This window comes from Cornus florida, unplaced genomic scaffold (assembly GCF_030987335.1).
Source record: "Cornus florida cultivar Cherokee Brave unplaced genomic scaffold, ASM3098733v1 CherokeeBrave_3.0.0_Hap2_Chr05, whole genome shotgun sequence".
NCBI classification, from domain to species: domain Eukaryota; kingdom Viridiplantae; phylum Streptophyta; class Magnoliopsida; order Cornales; family Cornaceae; genus Cornus; species Cornus florida.
In genome coordinates, this window is record NW_026775575.1 from 5,537,191 (window position 1) to 5,563,992 (window position 26,802).

At 34.2% G+C, this 26,802-nt stretch overlaps 1 long non-coding RNA gene across 2 annotated transcripts; it reads right to left on the reverse strand.

The window, feature by feature from the left end:
- Nucleotides 1-215: 215 nt before the first annotated feature.
- LOC132306082 (uncharacterized) lies at nt 216-17,663 on the reverse strand. 2 transcript variants are annotated; one of them, XR_009481811.1, is made up of 5 exons: nt 17,485-17,663; nt 17,213-17,391; nt 3,631-15,710; nt 1,513-1,577; nt 216-534 (listed from the first exon to the last, which is right to left on the reverse strand). It is a non-coding gene; the product is annotated as an uncharacterized LOC132306082 (long non-coding RNA). The 2 variants fall into 2 exon arrangements; XR_009481812.1 differs by having other exon boundaries at nt 3,631-15,720.
- Nucleotides 17,664-26,802: the final 9,139 nt, after the last annotated feature.

Genomic DNA, 26,802 nt, shown 5'->3' on the forward strand with positions numbered 1-26,802 from the left:
AGGGTCTTCTACGACGGTTCCAGCCCATTGTAGAAAGAGGGCTTTCTACGATGGGCATTGCCTATTGTAGAAATATTGCTTTTTACGACGGTCTGTGCCCCTTGTAGAAAGAGTGTTTTCGATAACAAGTTTGGCCCCTTGTAGAAAGCAATTTAAAAAAAAAAAAAAAAATTCAATGGTTGCCTTACATTGCCCCAACACAAAATCAGTACAACTAAACACAACAATAAATCCATCCAAAGGTATATATATCCACACCAAGCCTTATACAAACAATATGATACAAGATGAAAAAGAGTTGCAAGTCATATCAAAATAAAAATTTACATCTACATCCCACTAATCACAAACAAATAGATCCCAAATTTATTTTATATTCATTAAAGATTACAAAGTTCCCTTCATTGTTACCATCTGTACAAGGATTAGAAAAGTTTCAATACCAACACAACCAGGGCATTTCCCATCACGCTCAGATTGAAAAAACTTTCCCTCCAAAGCATTCATGGCAAGACTCCAAGCAGCTAAATGTAACTGAAAACAAAGAAGAAAATTTTACCCGAAACTCTTACTAAAGAACTCAAGAAAGAAAAAATATATTAAAAATAAATAAATCAAGGCATACATAGATCTATGAATTAATATGTATGAAATAATTGATAACAAAAAAATGTTCCTATAAAAGTGTGACAGATAATAGGTTCCCTTGGTAATATCTCCGATTTGTATTAAAATGAGCTACTAGCCTACCATTAATTGTCTTAGGCCATTAATCTTTCAAAAAAAACTGGTAATTAATAAAACTGAAGCTCTCAACTTAAGTATTATGATGTTGGGCTGAAATTATACAAATTTAAGATCAGTCTCACATCAAATACCGGACATAAGCAAACAACAAATAATATTTAGGCACATTATCTTCATCAAGAGAATCTGGTTAGGAGGCTTACACAACCATTAGAAGGAAGTGCCTTGTAAATTTCTATGTATTGTTGTCCGTGCAATAAAAGATGTGGATAAAATCTAGCAACAGAAAGCAGAATTTTAGTTATTTTTCAATTTACCAAAGTGAATGCATGTATCGATGATTGATATAAAGTTATAGGAATTGAGTTCATTTAACGGAATTAGAATCTCTTGAGTGTAATTTACCCTTCGATAAAATATTGGAATCTCTTGATACTATATATTTATTTCCAATAACAGAGATCCAACAAAATGAAAGAACATAGAGGAGGTTTCTCAAGGAAAACAAATTTTAACAGTTACGTGTGTGGATAAGTTTTAGGATCAGATACATCACGTAAATAACCTGTAGCTTGTGAACTATACCATAACACCCTTTTAATTTCTAACCCATCAAAAGTAATTTTAAAACAAAACTTTCATTTTCATCCAAGGAATCCAACTATTTCAGTTCTTTCAATGCTAGAAAAAATGCAGAATTACTATAGCCAGTAAGTCGCCAATCAAGTCAACAGAAGGAAACAAATTATTTGTAACCATTAATACCTGCCATCCTCATCTTCCACAATTTGAAGCTATTGCTTCTCGTCTTCAGTTAAATCCAATGCAACCTAAACAAAAAAGGGAAATAAAGTTAGTTACTAATCAAGTTTCTTTTCTTTTGGCAGGCAACCGAAATCAGAGGTGTAAAATCAAATCTCTTAGAAGGTTTCGCACTATAGGGGTGAACTTTACATACTCAAAAGCAGGAGTAATGCGCGAGTTATTTTCAGAAAATAAGTACTGTTAACCAAGAATTGACTCTAGAGGGGGGGTGAATAGAGTCAATGGCCAATTTTCGTAATTTATAGATTTATAATTTCTAATCAACAACTTAAACAATTATGCAATAATTAAATTAAACAATTAATAGCATAATTGTAAAAGAGATAAGGGAAGAGAAATTTCAAACAATGACTCGGCGATTTTAGCGAGGTTCGGAAACTCCTACTCCTCGGCTCAAGACTCCTCTTAAGACTTCCCAATCCACTAGTGCACCTCCTTACGGGTGGAGAGCAAACATTTACAAGAAGTAACTCCTTGTTTCACCTTGCTAAGAGAACAACCCCTCTTAGTCTTCCTATGGGTCACACCAACCCTTACAAATTGAAGCTAGCTTGCTTCTTCTTCCTTAGGCCACACAAGCCTTTACAAATTGAAACTCAATTTTGTTGCATACAAATATATCTCTCAAAAGATTGATATGCAAATCAAGGCTCACAACTAGAGTATAGATGAATAGATTGAAGCTCAAATTCTATGAATGAAATGAATGAGAGAAGATGAAATATGTGAAGAAAATAAGCTTTTACAATCTCTCGTGTGTATAATAGAGAAAAAACTCTATGAAGATAAAAGTTAGAGCAAAAGCCCTTTGAGTGCTTAATTAAATCTCTCAAAATAGAATAAGAGTGAAATGAGAGAGAAGAGAAGATGAAAGAACAAAAGCTCTCTTGAAATGTAATATTATGTCTCTCAAAAATGGTAGTGTTTTTGCTTCAGCAAAATGAGCCTTCCTTATATAGACAGCCGTAACTTAATATGTATGTTAGAAGTAGTTGGAAGACTTAAATGCAGAAAAGTGCCGTTGTAGATTCAAATAACTTAGAAGAACCGGCTCTACAAAAAATTGGAGGAGGCTCCAATAAATGGGAGGCGGCTCCAATTCACAAAATGCATTCTACGACACACAATTTGGCTACTGGAGTGCAAAGAGGCGGCTCCTATAATTGGGAGGCGGCTCCAATTGATAAAATGTGCTTGCTTTAGTTTTAATGTTTTGGATTTTGACAGAAAATGGCATGACTTCAAATGGATATAACTCAGTCCATGAAACTCCAAATGAGGTGAAATTTAAGTCTAAATTTATTGCCTTGAAGTCAGCTTTCTAAATCCACTGGCCTTGCTCAAAAATTATAACCACAGAAATGGTTATGGTCGTTTTAGTGCAACCTGGTCAGAATTTTCGCAGACCAGAGATATGCATTTTGTAATGCTCATATCTAATTCAATTCAAATCCTTTTTAGGTGAAATTTGAGTCTAAACTCAAGAGATCGAAGTCAGCTTTCTAATGCACCTAGCCTTACTTAAAAATTCCAACTACAAAAATAGTTATAGCAGTTTTAGCATAGGCTGGTCTGGAAATTTTCTGTGCTGAAAATTGCTTCTTTTGAGATAACCATCTTTCTAGCACCTAGGACTTTGATGAATGGTTCAATTTAGTTCAAGACCTATTTCTAAGAGTCTAGGGACATATAAGGATGATAAATATCAAGTTCATTGTGTCCTAGAGTCATTTACTAAATTATAGCAACAGAGGCTTTAAAGATGAAATATTAAGTTCAATGCCTTTTCCTTTTCTTTCTAGACACCAAAGTAAATCTTATGATTAATGTGCATGGTCCTAGCATTTCTAACTCAAGTTGCGAGTTCTTTCAAAGCTTATGCAAGCTTGAACTAACCCTTTCTTAGCAAAAACTTCATATGACAATATCTATGAATGAAGTGCAAAGTCTATTACTAAGGATATAAGAATATGTGAATAATGATAATATGCATGATCCTATAGAGATGAGCTTCAAATGGATTCATAAATACTTTGACATTGAATCCAAAACACTCACCATCCTATCTACCCCTTTTCTTCATGCATTGTCCATGATCGTTTAGGCTTGAGGTAGTATTGCTTTCTTTCTTCCTTTGAGTTGTTTTCTTGCTCATTGAAGTCCAAGCTATCTTTGGACATTGCATTTTGTTCCTTGCAACTTCATGTCTTCATTGTATCCATTTCTTTCCTTAATGTGATCTTGAATAATGGAATACTTTGAATGATCTTTAGTGCTTCATTGAGGTCATTCTTTGAATGTGAATAATCTATATAACACTCAATATAAACATTAGTCCTTAAACACCATTAATGGTTTGTTATCATCAAAACACCTAGATTGTCATTGGATAAAACCCTTAAGGTCAACAATCTCCCCCTTTTTGATGATGACAAAACATTGATGTGTTCATAAGCAAATGGAGTAGCATTTGAAAAATGCTCCCCCCTATCAAAGTGCATTCATTGAACATAATGTTATAAAATGGCATGTTTGATATATCATAAATCATTTTAGATCATTTAACACATCACATTTCTCTCCCCCTTTGGCATCTCAAAAAGGTGGGAGGTCAAGACATCTTCTTTTAGTATTGATCATTTAGCATAGAGAATTGACATGGTGATGTAATGATAATCAAGAATTGGCAATAGTAGTTGTTACTATAATATGTTTTAGGATGAAACATATAAGCAATTATATCATAAGAGGCCAATTTCATTGACAACATGAGTTCGAATCATCATTTAAGGTTCATGTCATATACAAAAGTATACATAATCAAACATGAAACAAAAATGAAGCATAAACTAGAATAAGCCTAAAGGCAAACAACCTTTTAGAGGCAAATTTTAGAACTCAAGACTACTTCTACCCTAATATATTTCTTCATATTTGATATCCTCAAGAAAGAGGAAAATATCATCAAAATCATGAAAGTTCATAAGAATGAATATAATGACCAATAAGTCATTTTAAGACATGTTTAACAAAATACAAGATAAGTCCTTTAAGCTTAGTATAACATGTAATGTTTATACATAAGAGATTATTGATAATCTCCCCCTATGAACATGCTCCCATCATATATTATTCAATGATTGTCCAACTAATGGAACAATAAAGCAATGACATAACGTGATAAGATAGAGAGTTGAATCATGCTAGCAAATTCAAATCACATAATCCAAAACAAGCCACTTTTTATGAAAATCTTCATATAAACATTTTAAGATGAGTATCATGATGAGATTATCATAATAAATAATTATGTCTAAGGATAATTATAATTATGCCAATTGTTATCAAGAATGACCCATAATACCTACTATGATGTAGATTTTCATAGTATAAGAGCAAAGTAAAAAACATAACAAAAAAATTAGTTTCTCTAGTAAGCCATTATAGAATATTCACCAATGATTGATTAAAGTGATGAAAATGAAAACTTCAACAATTTTAAGGAATGCATTATAAATTCCTATTCTTACTTCTCATGAAATGGCTCTTCAAAGAAGATTTTATCCTTGAGGATCTTAACAGAGGACTTATTTGATTTCTCATTATCTCAAGTCCATATAAACATTTTTAAGTCTGAAAAACCTCATTTCATATATGCAAGAAGTGATACCAATAAAATGTAGATACGCAATTAGAATCACAAAAGCATATAAATTCAATAGAACCTTGCAACACACTGCCCAAATGAACCATAAACAACACATGTTTAGAACTTATTCAAAGATAAATTCAAAACAGATGGGGTTTGATAATAAACTTTATGCAATATGTCTATAAAATTTGATCTATATATAATGAATTAATAGATTAAACAAAAGACACATGGTAGTTTCTGCATAAATACTAGAAATTTGAAATTTTCAAAAGGTAATTGAAACCATAGATTAAGCAATTCTCATTAGAATGAGTCTTTTACATGTGAGAGAGAAAAGCTACAGTGTGTACCAAGGTTTAGTGAATGATGGATTAAAAGTGATGAATTTCAAAAATTAATCACTGAAGGTTCATCTAAAAAGCTAGAACACAAGAACTTTAAAGGAAATTTGATGAAAGAAACTTACTTGTGAAGATGCCCAAGAAAGATGAAATGTTGCTTAGCCAAAATGCTCTCTGGAATGAAGATGGTTTATTTTAAAAAAACCTATTGCTGAGGTATTAAAATGAGGGACAATGGATTGGAGCCGGCTCATGTGGAATTGGAGCCAGCTCTTGATTTTTGGAGCCGGCTCTTGATGTTTTTGGAGCCAGCTCTTTTGAGTCTTTGAGAGATCCCGAGACAAAGAAATTGGATGCAGGTTTTGGGGAGCCGGCTCATGAAATTTGTTGATCCGGCTCTAGAGATGCCGAGTGCATGAAATTGTGATTTTCTTGGATGCAGGTTAGAGAGGCGGCTCTTGAATGAGTTGATCCGGCTCTTATTCTCTGTAGAGGCGGCTCTTAATTAGATTAGAGCCGGCTCTGCTACTGCTACTTCACTGCATGACATTCTGATCTGTGATCATTCCAATTTCCCTTCTAAGCAAACAAAATCTATCCTCTTGGAGTGGTTTTGTGAAGATGTCAGCCAATTTGTTTTCCAGTATTTACAAATATAAGATCAATGTTGCCCTTAGAAACATGATCCCTAAGAAAATGGTATCTAATTTCTATATGCTTTGTCCTTGAATGCTGAATAGGATTTTTAGAAATGCATATTACACTTGAATTATCACATTAGTCATCTAAGCTAGAACAAATTGTTATTTGAATAACTTATTCCCAAGACTAAATTGTCAAATAGATATATGAATTTTATTTTTATAATACTTAAGGAGTTTTAATCCTTAGAAGAATTCATGTTTACTCAACATGCTAAGTTAAATCATTTTGCATGCTAGTGGTAAACATCTTTGCGTAAATCGTGAATGTTGATTCAAGGATAAAGTTTAAGTGCAATCAACATATTTTCAGCAATGGTTTTGAAAGCTATAATATATGAAGATATTAAGTTTGTTCAAATGCCATCATTCTTTAGAAACCCACAAAGCCTTTTGAAAGGAGCTCTAGGAGCTTATTTTTAAACACATAGGCTATAGATCATTTTAAACATATAGTTCAAAATATATGCAATTTAAATCTGTGTGGTTTATTTTTAAAGACCTTTGAATTTAAACTTACTGAAAAGATGCATTTGATAAAAATCATTTCATGCAAAAACATGTAGCATTTTTATTTCTTCAATCCAAAATCACATGTGCACAAAGGCATAGAATTAATTTCTCCTTTTTGGTGGATATCTTAGGAATAGTCTAGCTTAGTTACCAATGATAACTCAAGATACCTATTATAATTTGATTGTAAAAGAACAAGATGAATAACAACTTTAAGAAAGAATTAGTTCCTTTAATTAGCACAATAGAGTATTCATCAATGAATGCTCAAATGGATGGTGGTGAACACTTCAACTCTTAGGAAGACAATATAAATTCTCATTTTTCATTTTAATGAGATGGCTCTTCCAATGAGATTTGTTCCTTTAGGTATTCAAGATAGGACCTATATGATTTATCATTTCTCAAGCCCATCTAAACCTTTTCAAATTGAACAACCTCATTTTCTATATGCATGGAAGTGACACAATTAAGTATAGATAAAACATTTAAGATCAAAAAAGTATATAGATGACTTTTTATACATTTGATAAGGTTCACATGAAATAGCATTGATGATCTATATTAGATAATGTATGCTTTCATTTGATGGCATATCTTCCAATAACTCTTTCACAAAGATTTGGCATAGTTAATCTAAAGATCATTTGAAAGATAGAGAATCATTTCATGTTAGCATGTTCATAACTCATATGCCAAAACTACTTTTATGCAAAATATCAAAACATAGACATTTTTACATCTATTAGGAATAAGTAGCATATCAAAAGCATCATACTTAGAATTTCATGACTGAATTCTTCATATAAAAGCATATTTATGAGAAAGAAATTAGTTACCCATGGTACTAACTTCATTAGCTTGGTGGTAGTTTCTCAAAGTGATGCATCCTTTCCATTTTGTGAGTGAGAAAAAATCTAGGCATGATATCTCTTTTGTGCTCTAGGCACCAACTTGAGAATCCACTTATCCTTGCCCTTGAAGTTGTTCCCAAGTGTGATACTTCCTTCATAATTCTTAATTGATGCCCTCAAGTAACCTTATAAGAAAGGGTTGCATATTCTTCTTTTGGTACCCAAAGTTTCTTGGGTCCATATAAGTTAGGCAATGGAACATAAGTTCCTTTTGGAACCCAAATCTTCTTTGACCTCAATTTCTTTCTAAATGAACAATCATGAATCTTATGTCCTAATATTTTACAATAATTGCATTTAAAGGTTTGGGTACCACTCTTGACAAAATGATCATGCAAAGGCCTTTTTATTCTTAACAAACATGCATCTTTAGTGTGAGGAACATATTGTATCTCATTTTTGAAAAAGAAATCTCTTTAATTTCTAAGTAGAGTACTCAAATTCTCTTTTTCTTTGGTAAGCTTTGTTAAAATGTCATTTTGATCTTGAATTATTTTCTTTAGAGACTCATTTTCGAAAACAAAGTCAATTGATGACGACTCTTTAAAAAATACACATTTCATTTCATTTTTCAATGACTCATTTTCAATTTGAATCTTTTCTAATTCTTGCACAAGACAATGATTTTCCTTTTTCAAAGAGTCAATTTCCATTTGAACTTTTTCATGTCTTTGAAAGAGATCATGGTTTTCCTTTTTAAATGAAGCACATTTAACAAGCATCTTTTCTAACACACCTTGTAACTCTTTAAATGCATCAAGTAATTCATTGTGTGCATCAACTAGTTCATTATAAAAGGCTTCTAAATCAAAAAATTCATGATTAGAATCTACCTCATCTTCATTGGCCATGAGACAAAGTTTGTCCAACTCTTTGATGCCATTTGCTTCTCTGCTAGACGCTTGGAGAACTATACTCATCTTTTGAGTTGTTTCATTTTCTTCACTATAGGAAGAAGAGTAAGTTCTACTAAGAAAATTCAAATGATTAGTAATGTTAGAAGAACAAGAATGCATCTCACAACTTGATTTATTTTCATTTATGATGGAAGATACATCTTTTTCAATAAGCATAGGCATATATGATTCCTTACCACTAATTGATCCTCCATATGCTAATTCAAGTGAGTTCCAAATTTCTTTAGCCGTTTTACAAAAGATAATTTTGTTGAACGCATTTTTGCTTAATGCACAATAAAGATAACATGTGGCTAAAGCATTACATTGAACTAATCTATGATCATTTTCATCCCATTCACTTTTTGATTTAGGATTTTCATTTCCTTCAATAACTTTGGTTGAGATATGATCACCATTTTCAATAACTTTCCATAAGTCAATATCAATACTTTTTAGAAAGGCTCTTATTCTAATTTTCCAATAGATTTAATCATTTCCATCAAAACAAGGAGGTTGATCATTGGAATGTCCTTTTAAGTGTGTGATACTACCATTGTTGGCCATGATCGTACTCTAAGACGATTAAGTCCTTTAAATAGAGTTAGGCTCTGATACCAATTGTTAACCAAGAATTGACTCTAGAGGGGGGGTGAATAGAGTCAATGGCCAATTTTCGTAATTTATAGATTTATAATTTCTAATCAACAACTTAAACAATTATGCAATAATTAAATTAAACAATTAATAGCATAATTGTAAAAGAGATAAGGGAAGAGAAATTTCAAACAATGACTCGGCGATTTTAGCGAGGTTCGGAAACTCCTACTCCTCGGCTCAAGACTCCTCTTGAGACTTCCCAATCCACTAGTGCACCTCCTTACGGGTGGAGAGCAAACATTTACAAGAAGTAACTCCTTGTTTCACCTTGCTAAGAGAACAACCCCTCTTAGTCTTCCTATGGGTCACACCAACCCTTACAAATTGAAGCTAACTTGCTTCTTCTTCCTTAGGCCACACAAGCCTTTACAAATTGAAGCTCAATTTTGTTGCATACAAATATATCTCTCAAAAGATTGATATGCAAATCAAGGCTCACAACTAGAGTATAGATGAATAGATTGAAGCTCAAATTCTATGAATGAAATGAATGAGAGAAGATGAAATATGTGAAGAAAATAAGCTTTTACAATCTCTCAAGTGTATAATAGAGAAAAAACTCTATGAAGATAAAAGTTAGAGCAAAAGCCCTTTAAGTGCTTAATTAAATCTCTCAAAATAGAATAAGAGTGAAATGAGAGAGAAGAGAAGATGAGAGAACAAAAGCTCTCTTGAAATGTAATATTATGTCTCTCAAAAATGGCCTTCCTTATATAGACAGCCGTAGCTTAATATGTCTGTTAGAAGTAATTGGAAGACTTAAATACAGAAAAGTGCCGTTGTAGATTCAAATAACTTAGAAGAGCCGGCTCTACAAAAAATTGGAGGAGGCTCCAATAAATGGGAGGCGGCTCCAATTCACAAAATGCATTCTACAACACACAATTTGGCTACTGGAGTGCAAAGAGGCGGCTCCTATAATTGGGAGGCAGCTCCAATTGATAAAATGTGCTTGCTTTAGTTTTAATGTTTTAGATTTTGACAGAAAATGGCATGACTTCAAATGGACATAACTCAGTCCATGAAACTCCAAATGAGGTGAAATTTAAGTCTAAATTTATTGCCTTGAAGTCAGCTTTCTAAATCCACTGGCCTTGCTCAAAAATTATAACCACAGAAATGATTATGGTCGTTTTAGTGCAACCTGGTCAAAATTTTCGCAGACCAGAGATATGCATTTTGTAATGCTCATATCTCATTCAATTCAAATCCTTTTTAGGTGAAATTTGAGTCTAAACTCAAGAGATCGAAGTCAGTTTTCTAATGCACCTAGCCTTACTTAAAAATTCCAACTACAAAAAATAGTTATAGCAGTTTTAGCATAGGCTGGTCTGGAAATTTTCTGGGCTGAAAATTGCTTCTTTTGAGATAACCATCTTTCTAGCACCTAGGACTTTGATGAATGATTCAATTTAGTTCAAGACCTATTTCTAAGAGTCTAGGGACATATAAGGATGATAAATATCAAGTTCATTGTGTCCTAGAGTCATTTACTAAATTATGGCAACAAAGGCTTTAAAGATGAAATATTAAGTTCAATGCCTTTTCCTTTTCTTTCTAGACACCAAAATAAATCTTATGATTAATGTGCATGGTCCTAGCATTTCTAGCTCAAGTTGCGAGTTCTTTCAAAGCTTATGCAAGCTTGAACTAACCCTTTCTTAGCAAAAACTTCATATGACAATATCTATGAATGAAGTGCAAAGTCTATTACTAAGGATATAAGAATATGTGAGTGATGATAATATGCATGATCCTATAGAGATGAGCTTCAAATGGATTCATAAATACTTTGACATTGAATCCAAAACACTCACCATCCTATCTACCCCTTTTCTTCATGCATTGTCCATGATCGTTTAGGCTTGAGGTAGTATTGTTTTCTTTCTTCCTTTGAGTTGTTTTCTTGCTCATTGAAGTCCAAGCTATCTTTGGACATTGCATTTTGTTCATTGCAACTTCATGTCTTCATTGTATCCATTTCTTTCCTTGATGTGATCTTGAATAATGGAATACTTTGAATGATCTTTAGTGCTTCATTGAGGTCATTCTTTGAATGTGAATAATCTATATAACACTCAATGTAAACATTAGTCCTTAAACACCATTAATGGTTTGTTATCATCAAAACACCTAGATTGTCATTGGATAAAATCCTTAAGGTCAACAAGTACTTGAACAACATGTGTTGAAAATATAATAAAAGGAAATTCTGAAGAAAGAAAGCAAAACATGAGTCTGTAAAGTAGACCGTCTAGAAAGAAAGAAACATTGCAATTCAGCTTAATAGATTTAGCCAGTATTTAGTTGAATTAAAAAAATAAAATTATTACAATAACTAATGCTAAAGATTAAGCATTATTAACTTCTCCAATAAACAAAGAACCACCTGCACAACCAAGGTGATTTAGAAAACCCAAATTACATGTAAAATTACAATTAAAGAAATATGGGAGCCCTCAACATATATAGCTACTATGATGTAGCTACTTAACTTTCCTCAATTCTAATTCATCTATTGTCGAATGAAAGGGAAAAAAACAGCACAGGGAGAAGAAAGATACGCTTTTTTTGGCAAATTTTTTTGTAATAAAAAAATACCTTGGAAAAGAGCTCATCAACTAAAGTAAATATTACCAAGTAAGATCCTAACAGTTTAAATAAATTAAGTAGAAGTAGATTTAGAATGTTGTTCTGGGAGGATGTCTTGATCATGCACTCAAAATACTAAGTTGCTAACCATGCTTAGTTCATGGACCAGATACGGAGTATTAGATAGTCATATCAGCCTGGTGTAGCAAATGAATTATCTCCAACTATAAGAAATAATTTACTCAAATCAATTTCAATCTGGAAGCAACTTCATATATAATCACTTAATCAGTAATATCATTTTCTTGATCATTTACAAAACCCAAAGCCTGTCATTGTTAAACACTTTACCACAACAAACAAACACCTGAAACACCATAGTCATTAGCCGAATACAATAAAAGATATATCTTCTTAACTAGTCCCTATAAAGTTCCCATGACTAGCATTTCCTACCATTATAATTCTCTCCATAAATTTCAAACCTATACTTTTCCTAAACAAACATAAGAGACATCCAAATTGATATATTACTGATTACAAGACTGCTGAAAAGATCTTGAAACAAAATGGAAGGTCAATGTGTTGATGAGGCTCCAAGGTTCAATGAGTCATGCTATGAGGATTGGAAGATTGAAATGGAAGCTTATCTAATGTCACACTCATATGATGTGTGGGCAGCCACTACAAAGGGTTTAATGGTGCTTCAAGGTAACAATGTCCACTCTCTTGACAATACATATATGACAAGTGATGTTAAGGCAAGACAAGTTCTATTCAGTGGTTTACAACAGCAAGAGCTTATCAAAGTTAAGGACTGCAAAACAGCTAAAGATGTTTGGGACTCTCTTAAAACAAGACATGGAGATATACAACACACTGAAGAAGATAGAGTTGGAAAGTTGTTACTTGTATCTGAAACTGATGAAGATCAAAGAGAGTGTTCTCAGAATAGTTTTTCCAAGTATGTTAAGACACATCTCTCCACTGCATTCTCATTATCTCTCATTGTCTTCTACACACTGAATCTCAAGCCTAGAAGATCTATGTTAAGCACTAAGATGGGCAATGAATCTAAGTCAAAGCATAGTGAAGATTGTTCCCTCTCACAAGATCAAAGAAAACATGGTTCAAAACCAAAAGTCAGAATTTGCACAAGAAATTTTTTCATGAATATGAAGGTCAACACCATTCAATTAACAAGTTTTGATCACAAAGGTGTTTTGAAGAATATCAGGATCAATCAAGGCTGTTCAATCTTATGGTCTATCAGAATTGTTAAGGCAAAAAATTCTCACATCAAAATTAGAAATTCACTGAGCCACATGAGATTAGCATACTGAAAGTACAATGAAATTTCTATCAACAAGAAGCTTAAAGTTGCAGAAGATTCTCAATGTTTTACTCTTACATAAATAGCTTCATTAATAGAGTGTTCAAGACCATTGCCTCTAAGAGACAAGTCACACCATAGTGTTCATACAGGTGTCATTCACAGAAGGAGTTCATAAAACTTTTGTGTTTAGCTTTGGAGGAAGGAGACTTCTCTTACAAATTTCAATTATCACTCTTCAGGTCAAATAAGCCTCTCAGTTGTCTCTCCTCGACCTCCTCCACTAAGAGACAAGGAAGGTCTTATGAAGATATTTTTCTATTACTAGAATTTGGTTTGAAAAGCCAAGCTAGCTTGAAGTCACTAAAAATCAAAATGAACGTCTGAGTTACTAGTTTTGAGCTGAAAAGAAGAAGCTAAAGGGAGTCCAAATTGCAGAGATCAATTCTGGTGCTAGCCATGGCATGAGCAAATGTATTTCATCATTTCTCAACTGTTGAAGATGCTCATTTGTCTATAATCAAGCTGTTGCAAGTATTCATTCCTCAAACCTATACTAATCAGGTCTTTTACTTCTACTGAGTGCTGAAAATGTTATAGCATGCTGTTACTTCTAAGATAATCACATGGTTTCTAATATATGATTAAAGGAATAGAAGTCATGTCTGCACTGTTATGGTTTCCCATTTTATCCTTGGAGAACAAGTGTTTCTGCAGAAGCTCTGCTGAATCTGTTATGTTTCTATATTGTGATATTAACTTACATTGCATTGTGTGTTGAAGATATGAGCAAGTCTAATATGATTAGGCAAAGCTAAGGGTATTCTATTTGAGGATGTTTTGAAGTTATATCAAAGAAGGATTTCACAAACCTTGAAAGCTGTGGTTTGGAGTATTGTTGAGCCTACTCTTTTCAAAATATGGTTTACCTTACTGAAAGTGTTCAGTTTTATATCTGGGCAAGTTTATCTTTGCAATACAAGGCTGTGAAAGACACATTGTAGGGTTGGTCTATTGAACCATACATTCTAGGGTTTGCAGCAGAGAGGTTCAATTCATCATTCAAAGCTCTTAAATTGCAGTTTCTAGTTTTTTCAAGCTGCATTGTTGACAAACTCAGGTCACCTCCACTCAGAGACTGTCAATTGAACTAGCTTACTTTAATCAAACAATATGGTGTACATCATTTTAATGACAAAGGACATGGGTTTTAAGATTAGCCATCTGCAAGGGGCAATTTGGTCCTTCCACAGGTGTATGCAACCTTTCTATATATGCTAAGAATACTACATTACTCATCTGTAATGTTACTTAAGGATAAACTGATCTTATACAAGTGACAGCAAATACAGCCCCGTTGTGAGGGCATTTCTGGTACTTCAATGTTATTTTTGGCGTAATGACGGATTCACAATATAGTGCCACGTGCACTGTGGTCGTAGAGGGAGAGGAAAATGACAGAAACGTGTATTCTCAGCTGTGTGTATCAGCATTGTACAATGACTAAAGTAGGCTGCAGAAAAGGTGGTTTGTGTGACACAAGCTAGGGTTGCACAGGGGTTTTTTGGTCTATTCAATGTATACAATGTCAGAATATATTAGTATCTACGATTGGCCAGTGATGGAATATACTTATCCACACTAGGGCAGCAATTTCTTGGTATATATATGCTGTTATAGCAGCTGCAGAAAGTAAGCACAGAAACAAGCCCTTTTGAGACGCTGTGCTAAAGAGGACTCGAGACCAAAGAATGAGAGAGGTTCACAGAGATTTTAAATGATCATTTGAGCTGAAAATCAACTTTCAATTTAGTAGAAAATGAGCATCTCACAGGTATTCACAGAGGGCTGAAAGCAGTTTGTTTTTCTAGTACAATACAAAGGCTGTGGAGGTGAAAATTATTGGTGATTATTTCTTGGGCTGGAAAAAGGGCTGAGCATGTGCATTTAAGGCTTTTACATCTGTAGAAGGAACCCACTCAACGAAGATTAAGTTGGTATTACTTTTCATATCTCAAACCTGCTTTAATTTGATTTTCTGGTGCATAGCTGCTGTGATTGTACTTAACTGAGCTGAATCTTGATATTACATGGTTCATTAACTCTTGAACATGCTTACAATGATTTATCAAAGGTGTACAACCTGTGGTTCATCTCAGAAAGTAAAACCCTTGTACACTAGGGTTTTTGGCTGTTTCAACTTGTGTTGTGAAGAAACTCTAATATATCTTGCTAAATAAGTCCTGTCCATCATTTGAGCAAGTTTATATATGTGATTCAAGTTTTAAGAAATTGAAGCAAGGACTGTGCAGCTACGAATTTTCCAGAATTACCCTTTGACGGCAGGTTTTAGCAGAAATCAACTATGAACAGTTTTTGGGGCTGAGATTGAAATACCTGTTAATGTGTTTTTCCTCTGAATTTTTGTGTGAAGATAAACTGAGTACGTGAGAGTATTTTCCAGGCTTAAGACACTGTAAATTACCATTTATACCCTCTGATCTGAGGTATCACAGTAGCAACAAAAATAGACCTGCAGAGAGCTATTTGGTTAAAAAGAAAAAAAGATTAGACTACTCAAGTTCAAAGGAGATCTGTGTTGGAAAGAAATTATGAGGGAATTATCTTCTCATACAAAATTGCTTATATCTACTTTAGGAATGAATAATTTAACAATAAAGTTTTTTTGGAAGAGAAGTACAAAACAGAAGTTCCCACCAAAACTACTAATTTAGAACCCATAGAACTCATCTAACTAATGTGAGAGACCAATATTTGCCCCCAAACAACATGTTGCACAGAAAACATATTACTGATAGAACAATGGCTTTTGACAGCTTCTAAAAGCAATGTCCTATATAGCATAAAAAAAGAGAAATTAGAGCAAATTTCTTAATTCACAAGGTGAATGGCTCTGTTAGAATGGTATTGTTGCTTGTGGACTCTAGATGGAAATGACACGCTTTTCTGACCTTCCGGCTCATAATTTGCATGCTCTTCAATAAAAAGTTAATTTAATAAAGGGATGCAAAAGACAAAAGTTTTACCTTCGTGACTTCAACCAAGCAGTCATTTTTAGCAAATACTAAATTCTTGATTTATTTCCCCTTGAAATGTTAGAATAGAACGGTTCAAGCAGCTGATCTAGAAAAAGAAATAAATGAATAGAGCAAGTAGAAGCTTATATATACATCAAGCACATCATGGAGAGAAGTATTTTGCCTCCATTAACAATCTTACAATATTTCGACGACGTAGATCAAAATTCGCATTAATAGACATTGGTGCAATAAAGATGTATAATGTATAACCATTCTAGCAAACCATATTAATCCCTTTAATCTTCAAAAAAGAATGAATAATAATGATAGCAAACGAACTAGATCATAGTACAATCAAGGCAAACAAATATCAACATGGAATTCAATATGTGAGTTTTTGTTCTTCTATAGAAAAATATATTTTGTCAATCATTTACTTAAAAAAATGGGGGAAGAACTAGTCATTAAATCTCTGCGCTGATCAAAACTTTGAAAATAATGCAGGTTTTCACATTGGTTGATCCTAGAAATGATAGATATAATAAAAGGAAAAATCACAAGAATGTAATGCATTTTTCTTGATGCATTATGAGTCGTTCTGAATAAATATTTTTTCCTTCACATGCAGAAAATTAAAATTAAAAAGTAAAGAAACAAAAGAAAAGCTCTCTCTCATCTGTGTTGAACATCTAATTAACCTCCAGGAGAGAGATCATACTCAATTATCTTAAAGAAAATTTAAATTGAACTCCCAGTTACAAATTTTAGTTTTCAGTCGATCAAATTAAGATATAATTTTCTAATATAAGATAAAACATTATAGAAAAATAGATAACCAGTAACAAATCAAATTCAAAATGAACTGAAAAGTTCAACAAAAAGAAGAATGACGAGAGGAATGAAGGATAAACTAGGTGAAGAGAAGAGGGGAATTCACTGGACAGTCACAGAAATTAGATTAGAATCACATAAATAGGTGACTATAACATGGTACCTTCGTCCTTGCTCGCTCACTGGTAGAACTGGTCGTTGGTCTTCGTCACTGATCGCCAGTCGTTGGTCTTCGTCGGTCGCTGCTCACAGGTCACTGGTCTTCGTCAGATTAAGATTCTAAATTCTGGTCAGCCTACAGATGACGGTATCTTCTGCGGGTTTTTTCTGTGTCTTTTGTTGCTAAAAAAAAGAAGAAAATAGATGAGAGTTCAGAAAAGGAAGAGATCGAGAAGAAGAACAGAGACGAGAGTTCAGAGATGAACAGAGATGCACCTGAGAAATTTTTCTCTAAAGGTGAAACTCGCCAAAGACGAAGCTCCCGAAAAATTCGTGCTTGGACTTAGAGAGGATTAGGGTTTCATATGGATTCAAGAGAGAGAGGGGTGTTTTGGTTGATTGATGCGTACGAAGTTTGGGAGGAGAAATGAATTTTTTTGCGCGCCGCCTGATGAAAGCCGGGAAAATGAAATTTTCACAAAAAGACACTTAACCCTATTCTATAATGGGCCATGCGGGCCTGTTATAGAAGAATACCTTTCTACAATGGGCCATGCGGGCCTGTTATAGAAGAATACCTTTTTACAATGGGCCATGCGGGCCTGTTGTAGAAAGCACTTTCTACAAGGGATCTATGGGCCTGTTGTAGAAAATGTGTTGTAAAAGACCCATTTTCTTGTACTGAAACTCTTCCTTCCAATCTCAAGTATACCTTTTTAGGTCCAAAAGAGATTCTACCGGTCATCATTTCTTCAAACCTTGAAGATGACCAAGACAATGATCTTTTAAATGTGCTAAAAGAAAATAAGGAAGCTATTGGATGGAGTGTGGTGGATCTAAAGGGAATTGACCCTTCTATTTGTATGCATCGCATACTTATGGAAGAGGATGCAAAATCTTTTAGGGATGCTCAAAGGAGATTAAATCCAAACAAAAAAGAGATAGTCAAAAAGGATATTGTTAAACTTTTGGATGCCGGTATAATTTATCCAATCTCTGATATCAAATGGGTGAGTCCAACTTAAGTAGTTCCCAAGAAATCGGGGATTACGGTGGTTGAAAATTCAAAAGGTGAGGCAATTTCTAAGTGTACCGCCAATTCATGGCGTATATGCATTAATTACCACAAATTAAATGCCGCCACTAGAAAAGATCACTTTTCTTTGCCATTCATTGATCAAATTCTAGAGAGATTGGTCCGGCAATAATATTATTGCTTTCTTGATGGCTATTTAGGTTACAATCAAGTAGCCCTGGACCCTTTAGACCAAGAGAAAATCACCTTTACTTGTCATTTTGGCATATTTGCTTATCGACGGATGCTTTTTGGTTTGTGCAATGCTCCCGTAACATTCCAAAGGTGTATGATGTCAATTTTCTCGGAAATGGTAGAAGAGTATCTAGAAGTCTTTATTGATGATTTTTTTATCTTTGGGTCTTCATTTAATGCATGCCTTAAAAATCTATCTTTGGTGTTTAAAAGATGTCGTGAAACAAACATTGTTCTTAGTTGGGAAAAGAGCCATTTCATGGTTCAAGAAGGTATTATTTTAGGTCATGTCATCTCAAAAAGGGGTATCGAGGTGGATAAAGCAAAAGTTGAGCTCATTTCTGAATTGCCTCCGTCTTCCACGATGAGAGAGGTTTGCTCCTTTTTAGGTCATACCGGCTTTTATTGCCGTTTTATCAAAGACTTTAGCAAAATTGCTAGACACTTGTGCAATCTTCTCACCAAGGAGACTCCTTTTGTCTTTAATCAAGCATGCCTTAATGCTTTCCATACACTTCGTAGTTAAATGTCATCTGCTCCTATTATGCAACCTTCCAATTGGTCATTGCCGTTTGAAATTGTGACGACCCTGGTTTTTTAGGCCAGTGTGTCCTGTGATGAACCGAAGATTAACCCGATAACAGATCCGATAAGCGGAAGCGAAAACAGAAAACAAGACTCTAAGAAGTCAAAGTGACCTTCCATGAGGTCGTGTAACTCAATGAGAACTGATGCGGAAGCAAAAGGTCAAAAAAATATGACAAATAAGCCCCTAGGGGCAAAATAGTCATTTTTGAAAGTACGGATTCCGGTGCCACTGAGCACACCACTGGACAACGAAAAACTAACCAAGATGGACTCAAGAGTCACATGATTCGGGGTCCAGTTGATGAAGATATGAAACTCCAAAGTTTCATAAAATCAAACTTTTGGGTTTTTAAGACAAGTGCGGCAATGGTACTTTACAAGAGGTAAACTGATCTTTTTAGACGAAACCAGATGCAACTGAGAATACCATTAGATAGAAAAGGAAAAACTAATAAATCAAGACTTAAGAATCACTTGATTCGGAGTCCAGGCAAAGAAGATATGAAGCCTCAAAGTTTCAAAAAAATAGACTTCTGGGTTCAAATCAATGTGGCAAGGGCTATTTGCAAGGGGTAAGATGGTCTTTTTAGATAGAATTGGATGCAACCATCCATACCTTTGGATAGACCAGCAAAAACTAATAAACTTAGACTCAAAAATCACTTGATTTGGAGTCGGGACGAAGAAGATATGAAGCCTCAAAGTTTCAACAAAATATCAACTTTCCGGGTTCAAAAATCTGGGCAGGAATAGTGTTTTGACAGAAAGCTCCAATTAAATTTTTTCCCAGAACCAAGGCTAAAAACGAACCCTTAAACGAGTTTTTCTGGAAAAACACGAAAAAGAAACCCCCCTTAAAATCACGTTTTCTACCCGACTATGCAGAAGAAACCAAAAAAAATACGATGTAAAGTCCCTAAAATGCCCCTTGAACAGCCTAAGTCAAGATGGACCCAAAAAGCTGCTACAAGCATTTTTTTCCAGAAACAACCAGAACAGAGAGTAAAAACAGGCTAGTAGATGAATTTTTCTGGAAAAACATAAAGAAGAAACCCCACTCAAAATTGAGAGAATTAAAAAAAAAAATGCAATGTAGAATGCCCGAAATGCCCCTCCATGAAATCTGGTTATGGAGGTCCAAAAAGCTACTAAAAAAAAACAGAAAGCTGAACTTTGTGATCGATTTTTGGCACCAAGACGACATTTTCTGGAAAAACACAAAAAAGAAACCCCCCCTAAAATCACGTTTTCTATTCAACCATGTTGAAAGAATGAAATAAAACTGATGTGAAAGGTCCAGAACGCCCCTAGATCAGATTATGCAAAAAAAGTGCAAAATGAATTCACAAGAGGCTCAAAACACAAACGATAAGGTTTTGCCCGGAAACGACCATGCACACAAACGTAACTTACCTATTTGGATGTGCTACAATGGTCCACGACTTAAAAACATAGCCGATGCAAAATCCGACCCTCCAACAGGCAAAAAGGCAAAAATAGACTTAGAATGGAAAACATGGAATCCAAAAATATAAAACGGGATCAAATGACCGTTTGGCCCTTGGCCACACTTCATACAAGATTAATAAGACCCTATAAAAGAATGAAAATGGAATTTCCACACCCGATGCAACCATGGTGAAGCAATGACTTGCAATTTTTCAAGATTTTCACAATATTTCATGAAGTTAAAAAGTACATAGAACACAATATACATGTCATTGGCCTCCGGCCTCATCTCATACATGTCAAATACATTGAAAGGAGTGCACTTATGTACACATTACATACATGGAATCAAATATACATATTTTGACATATAAGTCTACAAAATGACATTTCATGCTAATATTTGCATGAAATGGAAACTTGAAAGTTACACGACATCCAAGGAATGCTAGGCTTCACGAACCAAGTCTTCGTACCTGAAATATGCCCAGTATCGTAGGGGTGAGTAACATAAAGCTACTCGTAGGAGATGAGCATGCATCGACCTAGCATTTTACAACTTTATCACCTTAAGGTGAAACATATTAAAGGGGTTCATGCCACCTAACGTCTATGTCCAAGTGAGACTCGGGGAACATCCCAAGCTACCTTAGAGTCTAAGCAACAAGAATCATGATATACATATATGTATGAAACGAATCATGATTGGGATAATCCAAAGAACACGACAAGAAGAATGCTTGAGCATAGATTAACATGAATTGCATTTTCAATACAATTAAACTAGGTTTAGAGTAATCCATACAACATGACAAAAGCATATTTGAATACAAGTTAACAAGAATCACATTATCCATGCAATTCAACAACAAAAGAGCATGTTATACAATGCAACAAGGTTTAAGATCTCAAAGCCATCAACTTAGAATCTAAAGCACAAAATAACAGTAGTGGTTCATGCCACCTAACGTCTATGTTATAAATAAATCAATAGGATCAATCCTAAGCTTTATTAGAACGTTAAAACACGATTTTCAATATCGATGCAATTTAACCAACATTGGAACTTCCAATACAACGCATAAAGCACAATTTCGCAAAGTTAACATCCTGTAACTTAAAATGGAACGACAAATAAGAAACAACAAGTTACAACATCATCTAGTTATCAACTTGAAAATGAAATGCGAAATCAAACAAAGTGGATACTCGGACGTCACGCCGGATCAGACCGACAACATAGTTACTTTAGGGTTACTAGCCCATGGGTAACCTCCCTATGTGCACACTAGACTATATAGAGGGACTATCCCCCGTACTAGAACCACGTCCTACCCATAGTCAAACAACGACATCCCCAAGTTTCCAAAATCAACAAGTTGTGCAACAATGCATATATCAACAAGAATATGCAAGATAATCAACTATCTACCAAGCACAACCAATTTGGAAACCTATACAATACATGCTCTAAGTCCACAACTAATATAATGTAATGAATGTCGAATCTTTAGTGTGCGATTTGTTACACGCTATGCATGAATGATGTTAAATACGAAATGTGCAAATCATTACACAAGGCAACAATATATTCAATAAGGAAAACATATTCTCATGAGTATAAACATAGCAACTATGTTATCCAATGCTCAAAACATAACCAAATGAATATACAACAAGTCCATGTCTAGGATTTTGATATAGAAACGACTTTCAAACACAATTAAATCCATGGCTCAATTCGATAGAATTTAATTAAATAAAAATAATTAAATTCCCTAGATTCAAATTCAATTCCAAATAACCTCAAATTAATACATATTAAAGAACATGGCATGGTCATCACCTATATCCATTCTAAAACTCAATTAGGTTATTATAACAACAAAGTAGAACTCTAATTAAATCATGCTAATTTAATTACCAAGGTTCTAAAGCAACTTCAAATGGTCCACAATTAATATATACTAGTAAACAAGTCGTGGCCAATACAAATATGAAGTTAAAATCTTAATTAAGCTAATGGGACCACAAAATAGATTTTAATTAATTCTTTTAATTAAAATCTCTAAATTTTCAAACTTAACCAAATGCTCTCAATTTAACATATCTTAGAGAACATCCCTAGGACTAATGTAATATCACATTACAAGCTTATTTCATGCAAGTTACACCTATGTAAATTAAACTTTCACTAAAGTTAAATATAAAACAAAGGTTGCAATTCTCATTCAATTAATTCCAATTTAATATATGTGAACAACCACACCAAAGCTTAATTTTCTAGCATACCACAATTCAATTCCAAGTTGTATATCACCATGAGGATTAAATCTTAAATAAGGAAATTAATTAAATGAAAGGTTTCAAAACCTCACCGAATATTCTAAATCAAATATATATGAAGCTATATGGCATGTAAATCAAGAATATCAAGTCGGAATTCAAATGGAGTGAATAGTGCACTCGAGGCAAATTAATTAATCAAATTAACTGAAAATTACTAATTTTCAAAACACCTCCAATTACTTTCAAATTCAAATATGTTGGAGAGCATGCTAAGGCCTAATTTAATATGCTAACACATATTGATTTTGAGCTAGTTAAGGCCACATGATTTAATATTTTATTCAAGATAAATATTAAATAAAATCTTTATTACTTGTTCAAATTCTCTCAATTTAATATATGTCAATGACCATATTATAGAGTATTATATTACCATGCTACATGTTTAAAACAAGTCATAAGTAACTGGGAAAATCAAATCCAATACAAGAAAATTAAATAATAAAATCTCTAGATTTCATATTTAAGCATGTAATCAAGTTGTATAAGCATCAATAGCATATTATATAATAAGAATTAAACCTATAACACCTCCTACCTCGATTTGGGACACCGAATTGAAACGGCTCCGAATCCGACGAAACTCCTAAGTTTTGTCGGGGACAACACGATCTATATGAATCTCCAAGAAGCCCCATGAAAATCCAAACTTGACTCTTAACCCAAACTCAAGACTTGGCCAAAAATGGTTTCTAATAAGGGGTAATGGTAGAGCACAACGAGGCGAACAACAAATGTTAAGGCCGAAGGATTTCTACCAAGGAAATCAAGTGGAGGAGAAGAAAGAGTGAAGGCAGCCCCTTGGGCTCCCATGGCTGCCAGCCAAGAGGAGGAAGAAGGTCTAAAAATCTGATTTTAAAAATTAGGACAACCTATTTATAGAAATCTCAAAAAGTGCCCCGAAAGGGCCCCGCCGGGTCCAGAAAAGTGGATTTTGAGCAAACGAGCTCAAACGGCAAAACTCCGTGAACAAAAAAGATTTAAAATAAGAAAATATGAATAACGGAAGAAATGGCATCAAAAACCGAGTTCTGAGCAGAAAGTTATGCCCCGAACAAGTTCAGCAGCAACTAGGTCCAGAAACTCTGAAACTGGGGAAAAACGACCAGAACAGAATTCTAAGAGTCCACGACTCGACAAAATGTGAAAATGAATCCCATACGAGGATCCAGGCTCCAAACGAGACATTTTGCAATAATTTTCGTTAATTGCACAATGACCCCTACAAAAAAGGTTAACCGCGAAATTGCCCCAGAATAAAAATATCTTCCAAAAGATATTTTCTTAGTTGCCCCTGAAATAAAATATCTTCAAAATATATTTATGAAAAACACCCCAAGAAATGAAAAAGATTCTGAAGAATTATGCATCTATGCCCCTGTGGACACCCGGAGCAACTAGAGTACTTTTTTGCAAAAGTAAAGATACGTATTTCGAGGAAACCACTTAAGATGAAGGCACATGAAGTCAAAAACCAACTCCAAGCATGAAAAGTGAGGTTGTGCCAAAAACTGACAAACGAAGATAAGACGAAATAGGGAAAACGACAGAATAGGGAAAAGACGAAATAGCGCATAGTGTCCAAAAAACGAAAAATGCGAAAATGACTCGGTCCTCAAAGGAAGTTGTCAATTCACATGAAAGAGTCTCAGAAACCAATTCTGAGTACTCGAGATGACACTAAGCGACATGAAACAAAGCTCAGAAAAGAAAATTAAATGAAAAAAAATTCATTCGTAAAATTTCAAGAAAAATGAAAGGAAGGCAAATGACTGGGTTGTTACAGAAATCATGTGTGATGCCTCTGATTATGCCATGGGAGCAGTTTTGGGGCAAAGGGTAGGAAAACTTCCATGCATTGTATACTATGCAAGTAAAACCTTCTCGAGAGCTCAATTGAATTACTCCACTACCGAGAAAGAATTACTTGCCGTGCTATGAGCTCCTGATAAATTTCGGTCCTATCTCTTAGGGTCAAAAGTCATTGTCTATTCTGATCATGCTACTTTAAGGCATCTTTTAACTAAGAAGGAAACAAAGCCTCGTTTGATAAAATGGATTTTACTTCTTCAAGAATTTGATTTTGAAATCAAAGATAAGAAAGGCACCGAAAATGTGGTTGCCGATCATCTTTCAAGGTTAATGGTAGAATCGTCCCCAAGTCCACCAATTTATGATTCATTTCTGGATGAATAGCTCTTCCAAATTTACAATGGAAAAATGACTTGGTTTGCCGACATTGTGAATTATCTCGCAATTAGCAAACTTCCCACTAATTGGTCGAGGCAAGAAAAGAACCGATTCTTTGCCAACATTCCGGAAATATTATTGGGAAGATCCTATTTTGTTTTGATATTGCCCGGATCAAATTGTGAGGAGATGTATTCCGGAGAGTAAGGTTTCTAGTGTCCTTGCGTTTTGTCATACCCTTGCATGTGGCGAGCATTTTAATGCAAAGAAGACCACCTTAAAAGTTCTTCAAAGTGGGTTATTTTGGCCTACCATTCATAGAGATGCATACAATTTTTGCAAGGAGTTTGAAAGATGTCAAAAAAATGGGATCAATATCAAGAAGAGATATGATGCCCTTGACAAATATTCTTGTTGTTGAGGTTTTTGATATTTGGGGCATTGATTTTATGGGTCCATTTCCTATGTCTTATGGCTTCCAATATATTCTGCTTGCCGTTGATCATGCTTCCAAGTGGGTGGAAACTTGTGCTACCAAAACAAATGACCATTCCGTGGTTATTCAATTCATTAAATCCAACATCTTTGCTCGTTTTAGTATACCAAGAGCTATGATTAGTGATGAAGGAAAGTATTTTCATAATCAATTCTTGAAGTACTTATTTCTTAAGTACTCCGTTACTCATAAAGTGGCCACCCCATACCATCCTCAAACAAGTGGGCAAGTAGAAGTGTCAAATCGGGGAATAAAGCAAATTCTTAAGAAAACAGTTAACATAACCAGGAAAGATTGGTCGCGCAAATTGAATGATGGTTTGTGGGCTTATCGAACGGCATATAAGACTGCTATTGGCATATCTCCTTATAGACTTATATATGGAAAGCCTTGCCATCTCCCGGTTGAGCTAGAACACAAAGCCATGTAAGCGGTTAAAAAGCTCAATCTTGACCTTGACAAGGCCAAAGAAAATCGGTTGCTATAATTGAATGAATTGGAAGAGTTAAGACATAATACATATGATAACGCCAAACTTTACAAAGAAAGAACTAAAGTTTTTCATGACAAACATATTGTGAAGAAATCTTTTAAACTTGGTCAAAAAGCATGGCTCTTTAACTCTAGGCTAAAACTCTTTCCCGACAAGTTGCGAACCAAATAGGAAGGCCTATATGAGATCATTTCTGTTGCGCCTCATGGGGCAGTTGAAATACAAAGTTTAAAAGATGGAACTACATTCAAAGTAAATGGACAAAGGTTGAAGCCCTACATTGAAGGGCAAGTGTTCAAAAGACATACGGAGTCCGCTCTCTTGGTGGATCCAGTCTATGTTGATATTTGAGATTGTTTGAACGTCGACTAGAGACGTTAAACCTAGTTCTCATGGAGTTGCTAAACTCTATTTCTTCATTTTCTATTCCATCTTTCATTTTTGCAGCATCTGAATAATGTTATTTCATGATCTCATTGAGGTTTTCCAGGCATGTTATGAGTTTTCCAAAAATCTACATTCTTAAAGTTTTTCAACCTGGGAAACTTCGATCAATTGAACTTAATTTCGATCGAACGAGTTAAAGTTTCAATCGATCGAAATTAATTTCGATCGATCGTTTTTGCGTTAGAAATTTTTGCTTCTAGGACTCAATTTCTCAGAAATTTTCGATCGATCATAGGATTTTCGATCGATCTAGGAAGGTTTCGATTGATCAAAAAAAAAAAATTATTTTTATTTTTTATTATTTTGTTCTTG